Genomic DNA, 16695 nt, shown 5'->3' with positions numbered 1-16695 from the left:
GCATCTATAGAGAACGCTAAGAAGTGTTGGCAGCTTTTCCTCTGACCCTGGCCACTTTTACAAGCAATCCTATGATAGTCAGCAGGACCCACCCTAAAAAGGAAGGGGCATCCACTTGGACCCTTTCCACCTTTTCTAAATCTCGCCTGATCGAGCCTGATTGAGCACTGATTGAGCAGATAAGCACATGTCATTCTCATTTCAGAAAGGTATTGGTTAGCTTGCTGCTAGCAGCTCAGTTATGTTATGATGTTAGAGGCTATGCAAGGAATGCTTTAGTCCAGCGATATGCAGTTTTTAATGCGCCTTGCATTCAGCAGGAAGATCTTTAGCTTGAATCTGTGGCCTAGGTATTCACCTTGGTATTTCTTTTGGCACAAAGTGAAGGAGTATTTAAGAGAAAATGCACAATGTGTTTCTTATGTTGTTATGAACAACTTGTTACTCTTTCTCATTAAGCTTCAGCCACTGAAGAAATATATAAATAAGGGCTGACTTCCTGTAAGACGTGTCCAAAGCTGGGACGGAATAAAAGGAGACACTTGTAAATGATAGTGCTATCGTTTGAGAAAGGGTAAGTTGAGACTGACTTTCATGCGTATTCACAGACCAAGCATCATAAAGATACCAGCATGATCTTCATTGCGGGCTTAGAGCCGGTATTAGCTTTTGAGAGGTAAGAGGATTTTGAGGGCTCGTTGGTCTAGGGGTATGATTCTCGCTTTGGGTTCGAGAGGTCCCGGGTTCAAATCCCGGACGAGCCCTTTTCTTGGTACTCTTTTCAAGTTGTTTTGAAGTTTGCGTTTCAAAACCAACATCAATTTTTTCTTTGCAGTAGTGGATAATTCTTTGCTAGAGTCTCATGCTTCAGCCCTGCCCAGTCTGAGCTAATACCAAACATCTGGTCTTGCATGGCATGTACGAGCGTTCAGCTAGGGATGTCGGGCAGGTTGCATGAAAGAAATCTAAAGCCAGAGGCCCATGGAATAGCCAGTTCGGAGCAGTTTCATTACAGAAAAATCAACTGTAGGTATCTGTTTCTGTAGTGTAGTGGTTATCACGTTCGCCTCACACGCGAAAGGTCCCCGGTTCGAAACCGGGCAGAAACAGTTGTTATATTGTGTTGGCTACAATGTTGATAGGTGCCGTTTTGCCATGGAATTGTCCAAGCCCTGAAGATTATTTCATGCAATCTCGTTCCAAGAAAGGGAATTCTCTCAAAACACTAAAGTAATCGGCGTGTGGATGTATCTGTTGGTTCTCAGACCTTGCTTTCAAAAGAGCCCTGCAATCGGTTCACTGCTCACCTAGAACAAGCATTAACATGGAGAATTGTTGGCACCAACAGGAATCTTATTTTAGTGGAGTGTTTCTGGCTTTGAGTGCAGAGGCCCTCGGCTCAATTCCAAGATGATCCTTCTCAGGGTGATGATACAAATGCATTGTCACCTTTACGTTTAATGTCAGAATCATTTATTTCCAGTTGGTGGTGTAAGAATGTTTACAACAGTATGGCGATTTTTCCTAGCCATGCATGAATGAAAGCATATCACTCGCCTTTAGGTGTTTTTCTAATACATTGATATTTGCATCTTCCTTCCTAGCCTGCATGTTTGACTATCTTACAGGCTGCATGTAATAAGTATCACATCAGGGCCCTTCTTCTACTCAATTCACAACTGTTCTATCACGACATAGATAAGAAAGCTGCATCTGCTTTTGTTGTGTAGTGGTAATCAGGTTTACCTGACGTGTGAAAGCCCCATGCTTTGAAAGTACACAGTAACAAAGAAACCGATTACTTTTATAAAAAGGTGTCATGTGTGTCTCTTACTTTGCACAAAAAGTGCCAGAGATGACTTCATTTGCAGTCACTTGAAAAGTAGGGATTCTCCAATAAATGGTAAATGGTTGAAACAAATCTGAAGAAATGCATGACATACCTGTGTGTGTGTGTGTATGCATGTATGTATATATAGGGAGAGAGAGAGCGTCAATATAAACAGACTTTATTTCAATCAAGCTGTCTTTTCTATCCTTCAGGAGCAGAATGTTCTGATCATCAGCGCTCCAGAATGTAGTGTTTTCTTGGCAAGCATCACATATTGTGATGTGTTAGCTAAAAGTTCCATATCCTAGAGACTGATATATTCCTCTGTACTTGTACCTTGGGGATTCATCAAAACCTGGCATCATAAGCAGCTTTCTACTGCCACAGACTGGACAGCGAAACAATTTAAAATATCCCAGAAAAAGAAAATAAGCATGCTTAATCAGAGCTTTCTGGACAGGAAGGACATTTGAGCAAGTGAGGAATAAGCACTGCTTTTGTTAATTTGCATAGGCAGAATAGAGACTTCTGGGAAAAGGCCGAAATTACAGTCACAGAAAATGGCTGCATCTATAGAGAACGCTAAGAAGTGTTGGCAGCTTTTCCTCTGACCCTGGCCACTTTTACAAGCAATCCTATGATAGTCAGCAGGACCCACCCTAAAAAGGAAGGGGCATCCACTTGGACCCTTTCCACCTTTTCTAAATCTCGCCTGATCGAGCCTCATTGAGCACTGATTGAGCAGATAAGCACATGTCATTCTCATTTCAGAAAGGTATTGGTTAGCTTGCTGCTAGCAGCTCAGTTATGTTATGATGTTAGAGGCTATGCAAGGAATGCTTTAGTCCAGCGATATGCAGTTTTTAATGCGCCTTGCATTCAGCAGGAAGATCTTTAGCTTGAATCTGTGGCCTAGGTATTCACCTTGGTATTTCTTTTGGCACAAAGTGAAGGAGTATTTAAGAGAAAATGCACAATGTGTTTCTTATGTTGTTATGAACAACTTGTTACTCTTTCTCATTAAGCTTCAGCCACTGAAGAAATATATAAATAAGGGCTGACTTCCTGTAAGACGTGTCCAAAGCTGGGACGGAATAAAAGGAGACACTTGTAAATGATAGTGCTATCGTTTGAGAAAGGGTAAGTTGAGACTGACTTTCATGCGTATTCACAGACCAAGCATCATAAAGATACCAGCATGATCTTCATTGCGGGCTTAGAGCCGGTATTAGCTTTTGAGAGGTAAGAGGATTTTGAGGGCTCGTTGGTCTAGGGGTATGATTCTCGCTTTGGGTGCGAGAGGTCCCGGGTTCAAATCCCGGACGAGCCCTTTTCTTGGTACTCTTTTCAAGTTGTTTTGAAGTTTGCGTTTCAAAACCAACATCAATTTTTTCTTTGCAGTAGTGGATAATTCTTTGCTAGAGTCTCATGCTTCAGCCCTGCCCAGTCTGAGCTAATACCAAACATCTGGTCTTGCATGGCATGTACGAGCGTTCAGCTAGGGATGTCGGGCAGGTTGCATGAAAGAAATCTAAAGCCAGAGGCCCATGGAATAGCCAGTTCGGAGCAGTTTCATTACAGAAAAATCAACTGTAGGTATCTGTTTCTGTAGTGTAGTGGTTATCACGTTCGCCTCACACGCGAAAGGTCCCCGGTTCGAAACCGGGCAGAAACAGTTGTTATATTGTGTTGGCTACAATGTTGATAGGTGCCGTTTTGCCATGGAATTGTCCAAGCCCTGAAGATTATTTCATGCAATCTCGTTCCAAGAAAGGGAATTCTCTCAAAACACTAAAGTAATCGGCGTGTGGATGTATCTGTTGGTTCTCAGACCTTGCTTTCAAAAGAGCCCTGCAATCGGTTCACTGCTCACCTAGAACAAGCATTAACATGGAGAATTGTTGGCACCAACAGGAATCTTATTTTAGTGGAGTGTTTCTGGCTTTGAGTGCAGAGGCCCTCGGCTCAATTCCAAGATGATCCTTCTCAGGGTGATGATACAAATGCATTGTCACCTTTACGTTTAATGTCAGAATCATTTATTTCCAGTTGGTGGTGTAAGAATGTTTGCAACAGTATGGCGATTTTTCCTAGCCATGCATGAATGAAAGCATATCACTCGCCTTTAGGTGTTTTTCTAATACATTGATATTTGCATCTTCCTTCCTAGCCTGCATGTTTGACTATCTTACAGGCTGCATGTAATAAGTATCACATCAGGGCCCTTCTTCTACTCAATTCACAACTGTTCTATCACGACATAGATAAGAAAGCTGCATCTGCTTTTGTTGTGTAGTGGTAATCAGGTTTACCTGACGTGTGAAAGCCCCATGCTTTGAAAGTACACAGTAACAAAGAAACCGATGACTTTTATAAAAAGGTGTCATGTGTGTCTCTTACTTTGCACAAAAAGTGCCAGAGATGACTTCATTTGCAGTCACTTGAAAAGTAGGGATTCTCCAATAAATGGTAAATGGTTGAAACAAATCTGAAGAAATGCATGACATACCTGTGTGTGTGTGTGTATGCATGTATGTATATATAGGGAGAGAGAGAGCGTCAATATAAACAGACTTTATTTCAATCAAGCTGTCTTTTCTATCCTTCAGGAGCAGAATGTTCTGATCATCAGCGCTCCAGAATGTAGTGTTTTCTTGGCAAGCATCACATATTGTGATGTGTTAGCTAAAAGTTCCATATCCTAGAGACTGATATATTCCTCTGTACTTGTACCTTGGGGATTCATCAAAACCTGGCATCATAAGCAGCTTTCTACTGCCACAGACTGGACAGCGAAACAATTTAAAATATCCCAGAAAAAGAAAATAAGCATGCTTAATCAGAGCTTTCTGGACAGGAAGGACATTTGAGCAAGTGAGGAATAAGCACTGCTTTTGTTAATTTGCATAGGCAGAATAGAGACTTCTGGGAAAAGGCCGAAATTACAGTCACAGAAAATGGCTGCATCTATAGAGAACGCTAAGAAGTGTTGGCAGCTTTTCCTCTGACCCTGGCCACTTTTACAAGCAATCCTATGATAGTCAGCAGGACCCACCCTAAAAAGGAAGGGGCATCCACTTGGACCCTTTCCACCTTTTCTAAATCTCGCCTGATCGAGCCTGATTGAGCACTGATTGAGCAGATAAGCACATGTCATTCTCATTTCAGAAAGGTATTGGTTAGCTTGCTGCTAGCAGCTCAGTTATGTTATGATGTTAGAGGCTATGCAAGGAATGCTTTAGTCCAGCGATATGCAGTTTTTAATGCGCCTTGCATTCAGCAGGAAGATCTTTAGCTTGAATCTGTGGCCTAGGTATTCACCTTGGTATTTCTTTTGGCACAAAGTGAAGGAGTATTTAAGAGAAAATGCACAATGTGTTTCTTATGTTGTTATGAACAACTTGTTACTCTTTCTCATTAAGCTTCAGCCACTGAAGAAATATATAAATAAGGGCTGACTTCCTGTAAGACGTGTCCAAAGCTGGGACGGAATAAAAGGAGACACTTGTAAATGATAGTGCTATCGTTTGAGAAAGGGTAAGTTGAGACTGACTTTCATGCGTATTCACAGACCAAGCATCATAAAGATACCAGCATGATCTTCATTGCGGGCTTAGAGCCGGTATTAGCTTTTGAGAGGTAAGAGGATTTTGAGGGCTCGTTGGTCTAGGGGTATGATTCTCGCTTTGGGTGCGAGAGGTCCCGGGTTCAAATCCCGGACGAGCCCTTTTCTTGGTACTCTTTTCAAGTTGTTTTGAAGTTTGCGTTTCAAAACCAACATCAATTTTTTCTTTGCAGTAGTGGATAATTCTTTGCTAGAGTCTCATGCTTCAGCCCTGCCCAGTCTGAGCTAATACCAAACATCTGGTCTTGCATGGCATGTACGAGCGTTCAGCTAGGGATGTCGGGCAGGTTGCATGAAAGAAATCTAAAGCCAGAGGCCCATGGAATAGCCAGTTCGGAGCAGTTTCATTACAGAAAAATCAACTGTAGGTATCTGTTTCTGTAGTGTAGTGGTTATCACGTTCGCCTCACACGCGAAAGGTCCCCGGTTCGAAACCGGGCAGAAACAGTTGTTATATTGTGTTGGCTACAATGTTGATAGGTGCCGTTTTGCCATGGAATTGTCCAAGCCCTGAAGATTATTTCATGCAATCTCGTTCCAAGAAAGGGAATTCTCTCAAAACACTAAAGTAATCGGCGTGTGGATGTATCTGTTGGTTCTCAGACCTTGCTTTCAAAAGAGCCCTGCAATCGGTTCACTGCTCACCTAGAACAAGCATTAACATGGAGAATTGTTGGCACCAACAGGAATCTTATTTTAGTGGAGTGTTTCTGGCTTTGAGTGCAGAGGCCCTCGGCTCAATTCCAAGATGATCCTTCTCAGGGTGATGATACAAATGCATTGTCACCTTTACGTTTAATGTCAGAATCATTTATTTCCAGTTGGTGGTGTAAGAATGTTTGCAACAGTATGGCGATTTTTCCTAGCCATGCATGAATGAAAGCATATCACTCGCCTTTAGGTGTTTTTCTAATACATTGATATTTGCATCTTCCTTCCTAGCCTGCATGTTTGACTATCTTACAGGCTGCATGTAATAAGTATCACATCAGGGCCCTTCTTCTACTCAATTCACAACTGTTCTATCACGACATAGATAAGAAAGCTGCATCTGCTTTTGTTGTGTAGTGGTAATCAGGTTTACCTGACGTGTGAAAGCCCCATGCTTTGAAAGTACACAGTAACAAAGAAACCGATGACTTTTATAAAAAGGTGTCACGTGTGTCTCTTACTTTGCACAAAAAGTGCCAGAGATGACTTCATTTGCAGTCACTTGAAAAGTAGGGATTCTCCAATAAATGGTAAATGGTTGAAACAAATCTGAAGAAATGCATGACATACCTGTGTGTGTGTGTGTATGCATGTATGTATATATAGGGAGAGAGAGAGCGTCAATATAAACAGACTTTATTTCAATCAAGCTGTCTTTTCTATCCTTCAGGAGCAGAATGTTCTGATCATCAGCGCTCCAGAATGTAGTGTTTTCTTGGCAAGCATCACATATTGTGATGTGTTAGCTAAAAGTTCCATATCCTAGAGACTGATATATTCCTCTGTACTTGTACCTTGGGGATTCATCAAAACCTGGCATCATAAGCAGCTTTCTACTGCCACAGACTGGACAGCGAAACAATTTAAAATATCCCAGAAAAAGAAAATAAGCATGCTTAATCAGAGCTTTCTGGACAGGAAGGACATTTGAGCAAGTGAGGAATAAGCACTGCTTTTGTTAATTTGCATAGGCAGAATAGAGACTTCTGGGAAAAGGCCGAAATTACAGTCACAGAAAATGGCTGCATCTATAGAGAACGCTAAGAAGTGTTGGCAGCTTTTCCTCTGACCCTGGCCACTTTTACAAGCAATCCTATGATAGTCAGCAGGACCCACCCTAAAAAGGAAGGGGCATCCACTTGGACCCTTTCCACCTTTTCTAAATCTCGCCTGATTGAGCCTGATTGAGCACTGATTGAGCAGATAAGCACATGTCATTCTCATTTCAGAAAGGTATTGGTTAGCTTGCTGCTAGCAGCTCAGTTATGTTATGATGTTAGAGGCTATGCAAGGAATGCTTTAGTCCAGCGATATGCAGTTTTTATTGCGCCTTGCATTCAGCAGGAAGATCTTTAGCTTGAATCTGTGGCCTAGGTATTCACCTTGGTATTTCTTTTGGCACAAAGTGAAGGAGTATTTAAGAGAAAATGCACAATGTGTTTCTTATGTTGTTATGAACAACTTGTTACTCTTTCTCATTAAGCTTCAGCCACTGAAGAAATATATAAATAAGGGCTGACTTCCTGTAAGACGTGTCCAAAGATGGGACGGAATAAAAGGAGACACTTGTAAATGATAGTGCTATCGTTTGAGAAAGGGTAAGTTGAGACTGACTTTCATGCGTATTCACAGACCAAGCATCATAAAGATACCAGCATGATCTTCATTGCGGGCTTAGAGCCGGTATTAGCTTTTGAGAGGTAAGAGGATTTTGAGGGCTCGTTGGTCGAGGGGTATGATTCTCGCTTTGGGTGCGAGAGGTCCCGGGTTCAAATCCCGGACGAGCCCTTTTCTTGGTACTCTTTTCAAGTTGTTTTGAAGTTTGCGTTTCAAAACCAACATCAATTTTTTCTTTGCAGTAGTGGATAATTCTTTGCTAGAGTCTCATGCTTCAGCCCTGCCCAGTCTGAGCTAATACCAAACATCTGGTCTTGCATGGCATGTACGAGCGTTCAGCTAGGGATGTCGGGCAGGTTGCATGAAAGAAATCTAAAGCCAGAGGCCCATGGAATAGCCAGTTCGGAGCAGTTTCATTACAGAAAAATCAACTGTAGGTATCTGTTTCTGTAGTGTAGTGGTTATCACGTTCGCCTCACACGCGAAAGGTCCCCGGTTCGAAACCGGGCAGAAACAGTTGTTATATTGTGTTGGCTACAATGTTGATAGGTGCCGTTTTGCCATGGAATTGTCCAAGCCCTGAAGATTATTTCATGCAATCTCGTTCCAAGAAAGGGAATTCTCTCAAAACACTAAAGTAATCGGCGTGTGGATGTATCTGTTGGTTCTCAGACCTTGCTTTCAAAAGAGCCCTGCAATCGGTTCACTGCTCACCTAGAACAAGCATTAACATGGAGAATTGTTGGCACCAACAGGAATCTTATTTTAGTGGAGTGTTTCTGGCTTTGAGTGCAGAGGCCCTCGGCTCAATTCCAAGATGATCCTTCTCAGGGTGATGATACAAATGCATTGTCACCTTTACGTTTAATGTCAGAATCATTTATTTCCAGTTGGTGGTGTAAGAATGTTTGCAACAGTATGGCGATTTTTCCTAGCCATGCATGAATGAAAGCATATCACTCGCCTTTAGGTGTTTTTCTAATACATTGATATTTGCATCTTCCTTCCTAGCCTGCATGTTTGACTATCTTACAGGCTGCATGTAATAAGTATCACATCAGGGCCCTTCTTCTACTCAATTCACAACTGTTCTATCACGACATAGATAAGAAAGCTGCATCTGCTTTTGTTGTGTAGTGGTAATCAGGTTTACCTGACGTGTGAAAGCCCCATGCTTTGAAAGTACACAGTAACAAAGAAACCGATGACTTTTATAAAAAGGTGTCATGTGTGTCTCTTACTTTGCACAAAAAGTGCCAGAGATGACTTCATTTGCAGTCACTTGAAAAGTAGGGATTCTCCAATAAATGGTAAATGGTTGAAACAAATCTGAAGAAATGCATGACATACCTGTGTGTGTGTGTGTATGCATGTATGTATATATAGGGAGAGAGAGAGCGTCAATATAAACAGACTTTATTTCAATCAAGCTGTCTTTTCTATCCTTCAGGAGCAGAATGTTCTGATCATCAGCGCTCCAGAATGTAGTGTTTTCTTGGCAAGCATCACATATTGTGATGTGTTAGCTAAAAGTTCCATATCCTAGAGACTGATATATTCCTCTGTACTTGTACCTTGGGGATTCATCAAAACCTGGCATCATAAGCAGCTTTCTACTGCCACAGACTGGACAGCGAAACAATTTAAAATATCCCAGAAAAAGAAAATAAGCATGCTTAATCAGAGCTTTCTGGACAGGAAGGACATTTGAGCAAGTGAGGAATAAGCACTGCTTTTGTTAATTTGCATAGGCAGAATAGAGACTTCTGGGAAAAGGCCGAAATTACAGTCACAGAAAATGGCTGCATCTATAGAGAACGCTAAGAAGTGTTGGCAGCTTTTCCTCTGACCCTGGCCACTTTTACAAGCAATCCTATGATAGTCAGCAGGACCCACCCTAAAAAGGAAGGGGCATCCACTTGGACCCTTTCCACCTTTTCTAAATCTCGCCTGATCGAGCCTGATTGAGCACTGATTGAGCAGATAAGCACATGTCATTCTCATTTCAGAAAGGTATTGGTTAGCTTGCTGCTAGCAGCTCAGTTATGTTATGATGTTAGAGGCTATGCAAGGAATGCTTTAGTCCAGCGATATGCAGTTTTTAATGCGCCTTGCATTCAGCAGGAAGATCTTTAGCTTGAATCTGTGGCCTAGGTATTCACCTTGGTATTTCTTTTGGCACAAAGTGAAGGAGTATTTAAGAGAAAATGCACAATGTGTTTCTTATGTTGTTATGAACAACTTGTTACTCTTTCTCATTAAGCTTCAGCCACTGAAGAAATATATAAATAAGGGCTGACTTCCTGTAAGACGTGTCCAAAGCTGGGACGGAATAAAAGGAGACACTTGTAAATGATAGTGCTATCGTTTGAGAAAGGGTAAGTTGAGACTGACTTTCATGCGTATTCACAGACCAAGCATCATAAAGATACCAGCATGATCTTCATTGCGGGCTTAGAGCCGGTATTAGCTTTTGAGAGGTAAGAGGATTTTGAGGGCTCGTTGGTCTAGGGGTATGATTCTCGCTTTGGGTGCGAGAGGTCCCGGGTTCAAATCCCGGACGAGCCCTTTTCTTGGTACTCTTTTCAAGTTGTTTTGAAGTTTGCGTTTCAAAACCAACATCAATTTTTTCTTTGCAGTAGTGGATAATTCTTTGCTAGAGTCTCATGCTTCAGCCCTGCCCAGTCTGAGCTAATACCAAACATCTGGTCTTGCATGGCATGTACGAGCGTTCAGCTAGGGATGTCGGGCAGGTTGCATGAAAGAAATCTAAAGCCAGAGGCCCATGGAATAGCCAGTTCGGAGCAGTTTCATTACAGAAAAATCAACTGTAGGTATCTGTTTCTGTAGTGTAGTGGTTATCACGTTCGCCTCACACGCGAAAGGTCCCCGGTTCGAAACCGGGCAGAAACAGTTGTTATATTGTGTTGGCTACAATGTTGATAGGTGCCGTTTTGCCATGGAATTGTCCAAGCCCTGAAGATTATTTCATGCAATCTCGTTCCAAGAAAGGGAATTCTCTCAAAACACTAAAGTAATCGGCGTGTGGATGTATCTGTTGGTTCTCAGACCTTGCTTTCAAAAGAGCCCTGCAATCGGTTCACTGCTCACCTAGAACAAGCATTAACATGGAGAATTGTTGGCACCAACAGGAATCTTATTTTAGTGGAGTGTTTCTGGCTTTGAGTGCAGAGGCCCTCGGCTCAATTCCAAGATGATCCTTCTCAGGGTGATGATACAAATGCATTGTCACCTTTACGTTTAATGTCAGAATCATTTATTTCCAGTTGGTGGTGTAAGAATGTTTGCAACAGTATGGCGATTTTTCCTAGCCATGCATGAATGAAAGCATATCACTCGCCTTTAGGTGTTTTTCTAATACATTGATATTTGCATCTTCCTTCCTAGCCTGCATGTTTGACTATCTTACAGGCTGCATGTAATAAGTATCACATCAGGGCCCTTCTTCTACTCAATTCACAACTGTTCTATCACGACATAGATAAGAAAGCTGCATCTGCTTTTGTTGTGTAGTGGTAATCAGGTTTACCTGACGTGTGAAAGCCCCATGCTTTGAAAGTACACAGTAACAAAGAAACCGATGACTTTTATAAAAAGGTGTCATGTGTGTCTCTTACTTTGCACAAAAAGTGCCAGAGATGACTTCATTTGCAGTCACTTGAAAAGTAGGGATTCTCCAATAAATGGTAAATGGTTGAAACAAATCTGAAGAAATGCATGACATACCTGTGTGTGTGTGTGTATGCATGTATGTATATATAGGGAGAGAGAGAGCGTCAATATAAACAGACTTTATTTCAATCAAGCTGTCTTTTCTATCCTTCAGGAGCAGAATGTTCTGATCATCAGCGCTCCAGAATGTAGTGTTTTCTTGGCAAGCATCACATATTGTGATGTGTTAGCTAAAAGTTCCATATCCTAGAGACTGATATATTCCTCTGTACTTGTACCTTGGGGATTCATCAAAACCTGGCATCATAAGCAGCTTTCTACTGCCACAGACTGGACAGCGAAACAATTTAAAATATCCCAGAAAAAGAAAATAAGCATGCTTAATCAGAGCTTTCTGGACAGGAAGGACATTTGAGCAAGTGAGGAATAAGCACTGCTTTTGTTAATTTGCATAGGCAGAATAGAGACTTCTGGGAAAAGGCCGAAATTACAGTCACAGAAAATGGCTGCATCTATAGAGAACGCTAAGAAGTGTTGGCAGCTTTTCCTCTGACCCTGGCCACTTTTACAAGCAATCCTATGATAGTCAGCAGGACCCACCCTAAAAAGGAAGGGGCATCCACTTGGACCCTTTCCACCTTTTCTAAATCTCGCCTGATCGAGCCTGATTGAGCACTGATTGAGCAGATAAGCACATGTCATTCTCATTTCAGAAAGGTATTGGTTAGCTTGCTGCTAGCAGCTCAGTTATGTTATGATGTTAGAGGCTATGCAAGGAATGCTTTAGTCCAGCGATATGCAGTTTTTAATGCGCCTTGCATTCAGCAGGAAGATCTTTAGCTTGAATCTGTGGCCTAGGTATTCACCTTGGTATTTCTTTTGGCACAAAGTGAAGGAGTATTTAAGAGAAAATGCACAATGTGTTTCTTATGTTGTTATGAACAACTTGTTACTCTTTCTCATTAAGCTTCAGCCACTGAAGAAATATATAAATAAGGGCTGACTTCCTGTAAGACGTGTCCAAAGCTGGGACGGAATAAAAGGAGACACTTGTAAATGATAGTGCTATCGTTTGAGAAAGGGTAAGTTGAGACTGACTTTCATGCGTATTCACAGACCAAGCATCATAAAGATACCAGCATGATCTTCATTGCGGGCTTAGAGCCGGTATTAGCTTTTGAGAGGTAAGAGGATTTTGAGGGCTCGTTGGTCTAGGGGTATGATTCTCGCTTTGGGTGCGAGAGGTCCCGGGTTCAAATCCCGGACGAGCCCTTTTCTTGGTACTCTTTTCAAGTTGTTTTGAAGTTTGCGTTTCAAAACCAACATCAATTTTTTCTTTGCAGTAGTGGATAATTCTTTGCTAGAGTCTCATGCTTCAGCCCTGCCCAGTCTGAGCTAATACCAAACATCTGGTCTTGCATGGCATGTACGAGCGTTCAGCTAGGGATGTCGGGCAGGTTGCATGAAAGAAATCTAAAGCCAGAGGCCCATGGAATAGCCAGTTCGGAGCAGTTTCATTACAGAAAAATCAACTGTAGGTATCTGTTTCTGTAGTGTAGTGGTTATCACGTTCGCCTCACACGCGAAAGGTCCCCGGTTCGAAACCGGGCAGAAACAGTTGTTATATTGTGTTGGCTACAATGTTGATAGGTGCCGTTTTGCCATGGAATTGTCCAAGCCCTGAAGATTATTTCATGCAATCTCGTTCCAAGAAAGGGAATTCTCTCAAAACACTAAAGTAATCGGCGTGTGGATGTATCTGTTGGTTCTCAGACCTTGCTTTCAAAAGAGCCCTGCAATCGGTTCACTGCTCACCTAGAACAAGCATTAACATGGAGAATTGTTGGCACCAACAGGAATCTTATTTTAGTGGAGTGTTTCTGGCTTTGAGTGCAGAGGCCCTCGGCTCAATTCCAAGATGATCCTTCTCAGGGTGATGATACAAATGCATTGTCACCTTTACGTTTAATGTCAGAATCATTTATTTCCAGTTGGTGGTGTAAGAATGTTTGCAACAGTATGGCGATTTTTCCTAGCCATGCATGAATGAAAGCATATCACTCGCCTTTAGGTGTTTTTCTAATACATTGATATTTGCATCTTCCTTCCTAGCCTGCATGTTTGACTATCTTACAGGCTGCATGTAATAAGTATCACATCAGGGCCCTTCTTCTACTCAATTCACAACTGTTCTATCACGACATAGATAAGAAAGCTGCATCTGCTTTTGTTGTGTAGTGGTAATCAGGTTTACCTGACGTGTGAAAGCCCCATGCTTTGAAAGTACACAGTAACAAAGAAACCGATGACTTTTATAAAAAGGTGTCATGTGTGTCTCTTACTTTGCACAAAAAGTGCCAGAGATGACTTCATTTGCAGTCACTTGAAAAGTAGGGATTCTCCAATAAATGGTAAATGGTTGAAACAAATCTGAAGAAATGCATGACATACCTGTGTGTGTGTGTGTATGCATGTATGTATATATAGGGAGAGAGAGAGCGTCAATATAAACAGACTTTATTTCAATCAAGCTGTCTTTTCTATCCTTCAGGAGCAGAATGTTCTGATCATCAGCGCTCCAGAATGTAGTGTTTTCTTGGCAAGCATCACATATTGTGATGTGTTAGCTAAAAGTTCCATATCCTAGAGACTGATATATTCCTCTGTACTTGTACCTTGGGGATTCATCAAAACCTGGCATCATAAGCAGCTTTCTACTGCCACAGACTGGACAGCGAAACAATTTAAAATATCCCAGAAAAAGAAAATAAGCATGCTTAATCAGAGCTTTCTGGACAGGAAGGACATTTGAGCAAGTGAGGAATAAGCACTGCTTTTGTTAATTTGCATAGGCAGAATAGAGACTTCTGGGAAAAGGCCGAAATTACAGTCACAGAAAATGGCTGCATCTATAGAGAACGCTAAGAAGTGTTGGCAGCTTTTCCTCTGACCCTGGCCACTTTTACAAGCAATCCTATGATAGTCAGCAGGACCCACCCTAAAAAGGAAGGGGCATCCACTTGGACCCTTTCCACCTTTTCTAAATCTCGCCTGATCGAGCCTGATTGAGCACTGATTGAGCAGATAAGCACATGTCATTCTCATTTCAGAAAGGTATTGGTTAGCTTGCTGCTAGCAGCTCAGTTATGTTATGATGTTAGAGGCTATGCAAGGAATGCTTTAGTCCAGCGATATGCAGTTTTTAATGCGCCTTGCATTCAGCAGGAAGATCTTTAGCTTGAATCTGTGGCCTAGGTATTCACCTTGGTATTTCTTTTGGCACAAAGTGAAGGAGTATTTAAGAGAAAATGCACAATGTGTTTCTTATGTTGTTATGAACAACTTGTTACTCTTTCTCATTAAGCTTCAGCCACTGAAGAAATATATAAATAAGGGCTGACTTCCTGTAAGACGTGTCCAAAGCTGGGACGGAATAAAAGGAGACACTTGTAAATGATAGTGCTATCGTTTGAGAAAGGGTAAGTTGAGACTGACTTTCATGCGTATTCACAGACCAAGCATCATAAAGATACCAGCATGATCTTCATTGCGGGCTTAGAGCCGGTATTAGCTTTTGAGAGGTAAGAGGATTTTGAGGGCTCGTTGGTCTAGGGGTATGATTCTCGCTTTGGGTGCGAGAGGTCCCGGGTTCAAATCCCGGACGAGCCCTTTTCTTGGTACTCTTTTCAAGTTGTTTTGAAGTTTGCGTTTCAAAACCAACATCAATTTTTTCTTTGCAGTAGTGGATAATTCTTTGCTAGAGTCTCATGCTTCAGCCCTGCCCAGTCTGAGCTAATACCAAACATCTGGTCTTGCATGGCATGTACGAGCGTTCAGCTAGGGATGTCGGGCAGGTTGCATGAAAGAAATCTAAAGCCAGAGGCCCATGGAATAGCCAGTTCGGAGCAGTTTCATTACAGAAAAATCAACTGTAGGTATCTGTTTCTGTAGTGTAGTGGTTATCACGTTCGCCTCACACGCGAAAGGTCCCCGGTTCGAAACCGGGCAGAAACAGTTGTTATATTGTGTTGGCTACAATGTTGATAGGTGCCGTTTTGCCATGGAATTGTCCAAGCCCTGAAGATTATTTCATGCAATCTCGTTCCAAGAAAGGGAATTCTCTCAAAACACTAAAGTAATCGGCGTGTGGATGTATCTGTTGGTTCTCAGACCTTGCTTTCAAAAGAGCCCTGCAATCGGTTCACTGCTCACCTAGAACAAGCATTAACATGGAGAATTGTTGGCACCAACAGGAATCTTATTTTAGTGGAGTGTTTCTGGCTTTGAGTGCAGAGGCCCTCGGCTCAATTCCAAGATGATCCTTCTCAGGGTGATGATACAAATGCATTGTCACCTTTACGTTTAATGTCAGAATCATTTATTTCCAGTTGGTGGTGTAAGAATGTTTGCAACAGTATGGCGATTTTTCCTAGCCATGCATGAATGAAAGCATATCACTCGCCTTTAGGTGTTTTTCTAATACATTGATATTTGCATCTTCCTTCCTAGCCTGCATGTTTGACTATCTTACAGGCTGCATGTAATAAGTATCACATCAGGGCCCTTCTTCTACTCAATTCACAACTGTTCTATCACGACATAGATAAGAAAGCTGCATCTGCTTTTGTTGTGTAGTGGTAATCAGGTTTACCTGACGTGTGAAAGCCCCATGCTTTGAAAGTACACAGTAACAAAGAAACCGATGACTTTTATAAAAAGGTGTCATGTGTGTCTCTTACTTTGCACAAAAAGTGCCAGAGATGACTTCATTTGCAGTCACTTGAAAAGTAGGGATTCTCCAATAAATGGTAAATGGTTGAAACAAATCTGAAGAAATGCATGACATACCTGTGTGTGTGTGTGTATGCATGTATGTATATATAGGGAGAGAGAGAGCGTCAATATAAACAGACTTTATTTCAATCAAGCTGTCTTTTCTATCCTTCAGGAGCAGAATGTTCTGATCATCAGCGCTCCAGAATGTAGTGTTTTCTTGGCAAGCATCACATATTGTGATGTGTTAGCTAAAAGTTCCATATCCTAGAGACTGATATATTCCTCTGTACTTGTACCTTGGGGATTCATCAAAACCTGGCATCATAAGCAGCTTTCTACTGCCACAGACTGGACAGCGAAACAATTTAAAATATCCCAGAAAAAGAAAATAAGCATGCTTAATCAGAGCTTTCTGGACAGGAAGGACATTTGAGCAAGTGAG

The 16695-nt window shown here is 41.8% G+C and overlaps 12 non-coding genes across 12 annotated transcripts; all 12 read left to right on the top strand.

The window, feature by feature from the left end:
- The first annotated feature begins 1036 nt into the window (after window positions 1-1036).
- TRNAV-CAC (transfer RNA valine (anticodon CAC)) lies at window positions 1037-1109 on the top strand. Its single transcript has one exon. It is a non-coding gene; the product is annotated as a tRNA-Val (tRNA).
- A 1980-nt stretch (window positions 1110-3089) lies between these two features.
- TRNAP-UGG (transfer RNA proline (anticodon UGG)) lies at window positions 3090-3161 on the top strand. The gene has a single exon. It is a non-coding gene; the product is annotated as a tRNA-Pro (tRNA).
- A 272-nt stretch (window positions 3162-3433) lies between these two features.
- On the top strand, window positions 3434-3506 carry TRNAV-CAC (transfer RNA valine (anticodon CAC)). The gene has a single exon. It is a non-coding gene; the product is annotated as a tRNA-Val (tRNA).
- A 1980-nt stretch (window positions 3507-5486) lies between these two features.
- On the top strand, window positions 5487-5558 carry TRNAP-UGG (transfer RNA proline (anticodon UGG)). The gene has a single exon. It is a non-coding gene; the product is annotated as a tRNA-Pro (tRNA).
- Window positions 5559-5830: 272 nt separating this feature from the next.
- On the top strand, window positions 5831-5903 carry TRNAV-CAC (transfer RNA valine (anticodon CAC)). The gene has a single exon. It is a non-coding gene; the product is annotated as a tRNA-Val (tRNA).
- A 2324-nt stretch (window positions 5904-8227) lies between these two features.
- On the top strand, window positions 8228-8300 carry TRNAV-CAC (transfer RNA valine (anticodon CAC)). Its single transcript has one exon. It is a non-coding gene; the product is annotated as a tRNA-Val (tRNA).
- Window positions 8301-10280: 1980 nt separating this feature from the next.
- TRNAP-UGG (transfer RNA proline (anticodon UGG)) lies at window positions 10281-10352 on the top strand. The gene has a single exon. It is a non-coding gene; the product is annotated as a tRNA-Pro (tRNA).
- A 272-nt stretch (window positions 10353-10624) lies between these two features.
- TRNAV-CAC (transfer RNA valine (anticodon CAC)) lies at window positions 10625-10697 on the top strand. The gene has a single exon. It is a non-coding gene; the product is annotated as a tRNA-Val (tRNA).
- A 1980-nt stretch (window positions 10698-12677) lies between these two features.
- On the top strand, window positions 12678-12749 carry TRNAP-UGG (transfer RNA proline (anticodon UGG)). Its single transcript has one exon. It is a non-coding gene; the product is annotated as a tRNA-Pro (tRNA).
- Window positions 12750-13021: 272 nt separating this feature from the next.
- TRNAV-CAC (transfer RNA valine (anticodon CAC)) lies at window positions 13022-13094 on the top strand. The gene has a single exon. It is a non-coding gene; the product is annotated as a tRNA-Val (tRNA).
- Window positions 13095-15074: 1980 nt separating this feature from the next.
- On the top strand, window positions 15075-15146 carry TRNAP-UGG (transfer RNA proline (anticodon UGG)). Its single transcript has one exon. It is a non-coding gene; the product is annotated as a tRNA-Pro (tRNA).
- A 272-nt stretch (window positions 15147-15418) lies between these two features.
- On the top strand, window positions 15419-15491 carry TRNAV-CAC (transfer RNA valine (anticodon CAC)). The gene has a single exon. It is a non-coding gene; the product is annotated as a tRNA-Val (tRNA).
- The last annotated feature ends 1204 nt before the right edge of the window (window positions 15492-16695 follow it).

Source organism: Triturus cristatus, chromosome 8, assembly GCF_964204655.1.
Source record: "Triturus cristatus chromosome 8, aTriCri1.1, whole genome shotgun sequence".
NCBI lineage: Eukaryota > Metazoa > Chordata > Amphibia > Caudata > Salamandridae > Triturus > Triturus cristatus.
Note: the sequence above shows the minus strand (reverse complement) of the source record. Positions and strands in the feature narration are given on the sequence as shown.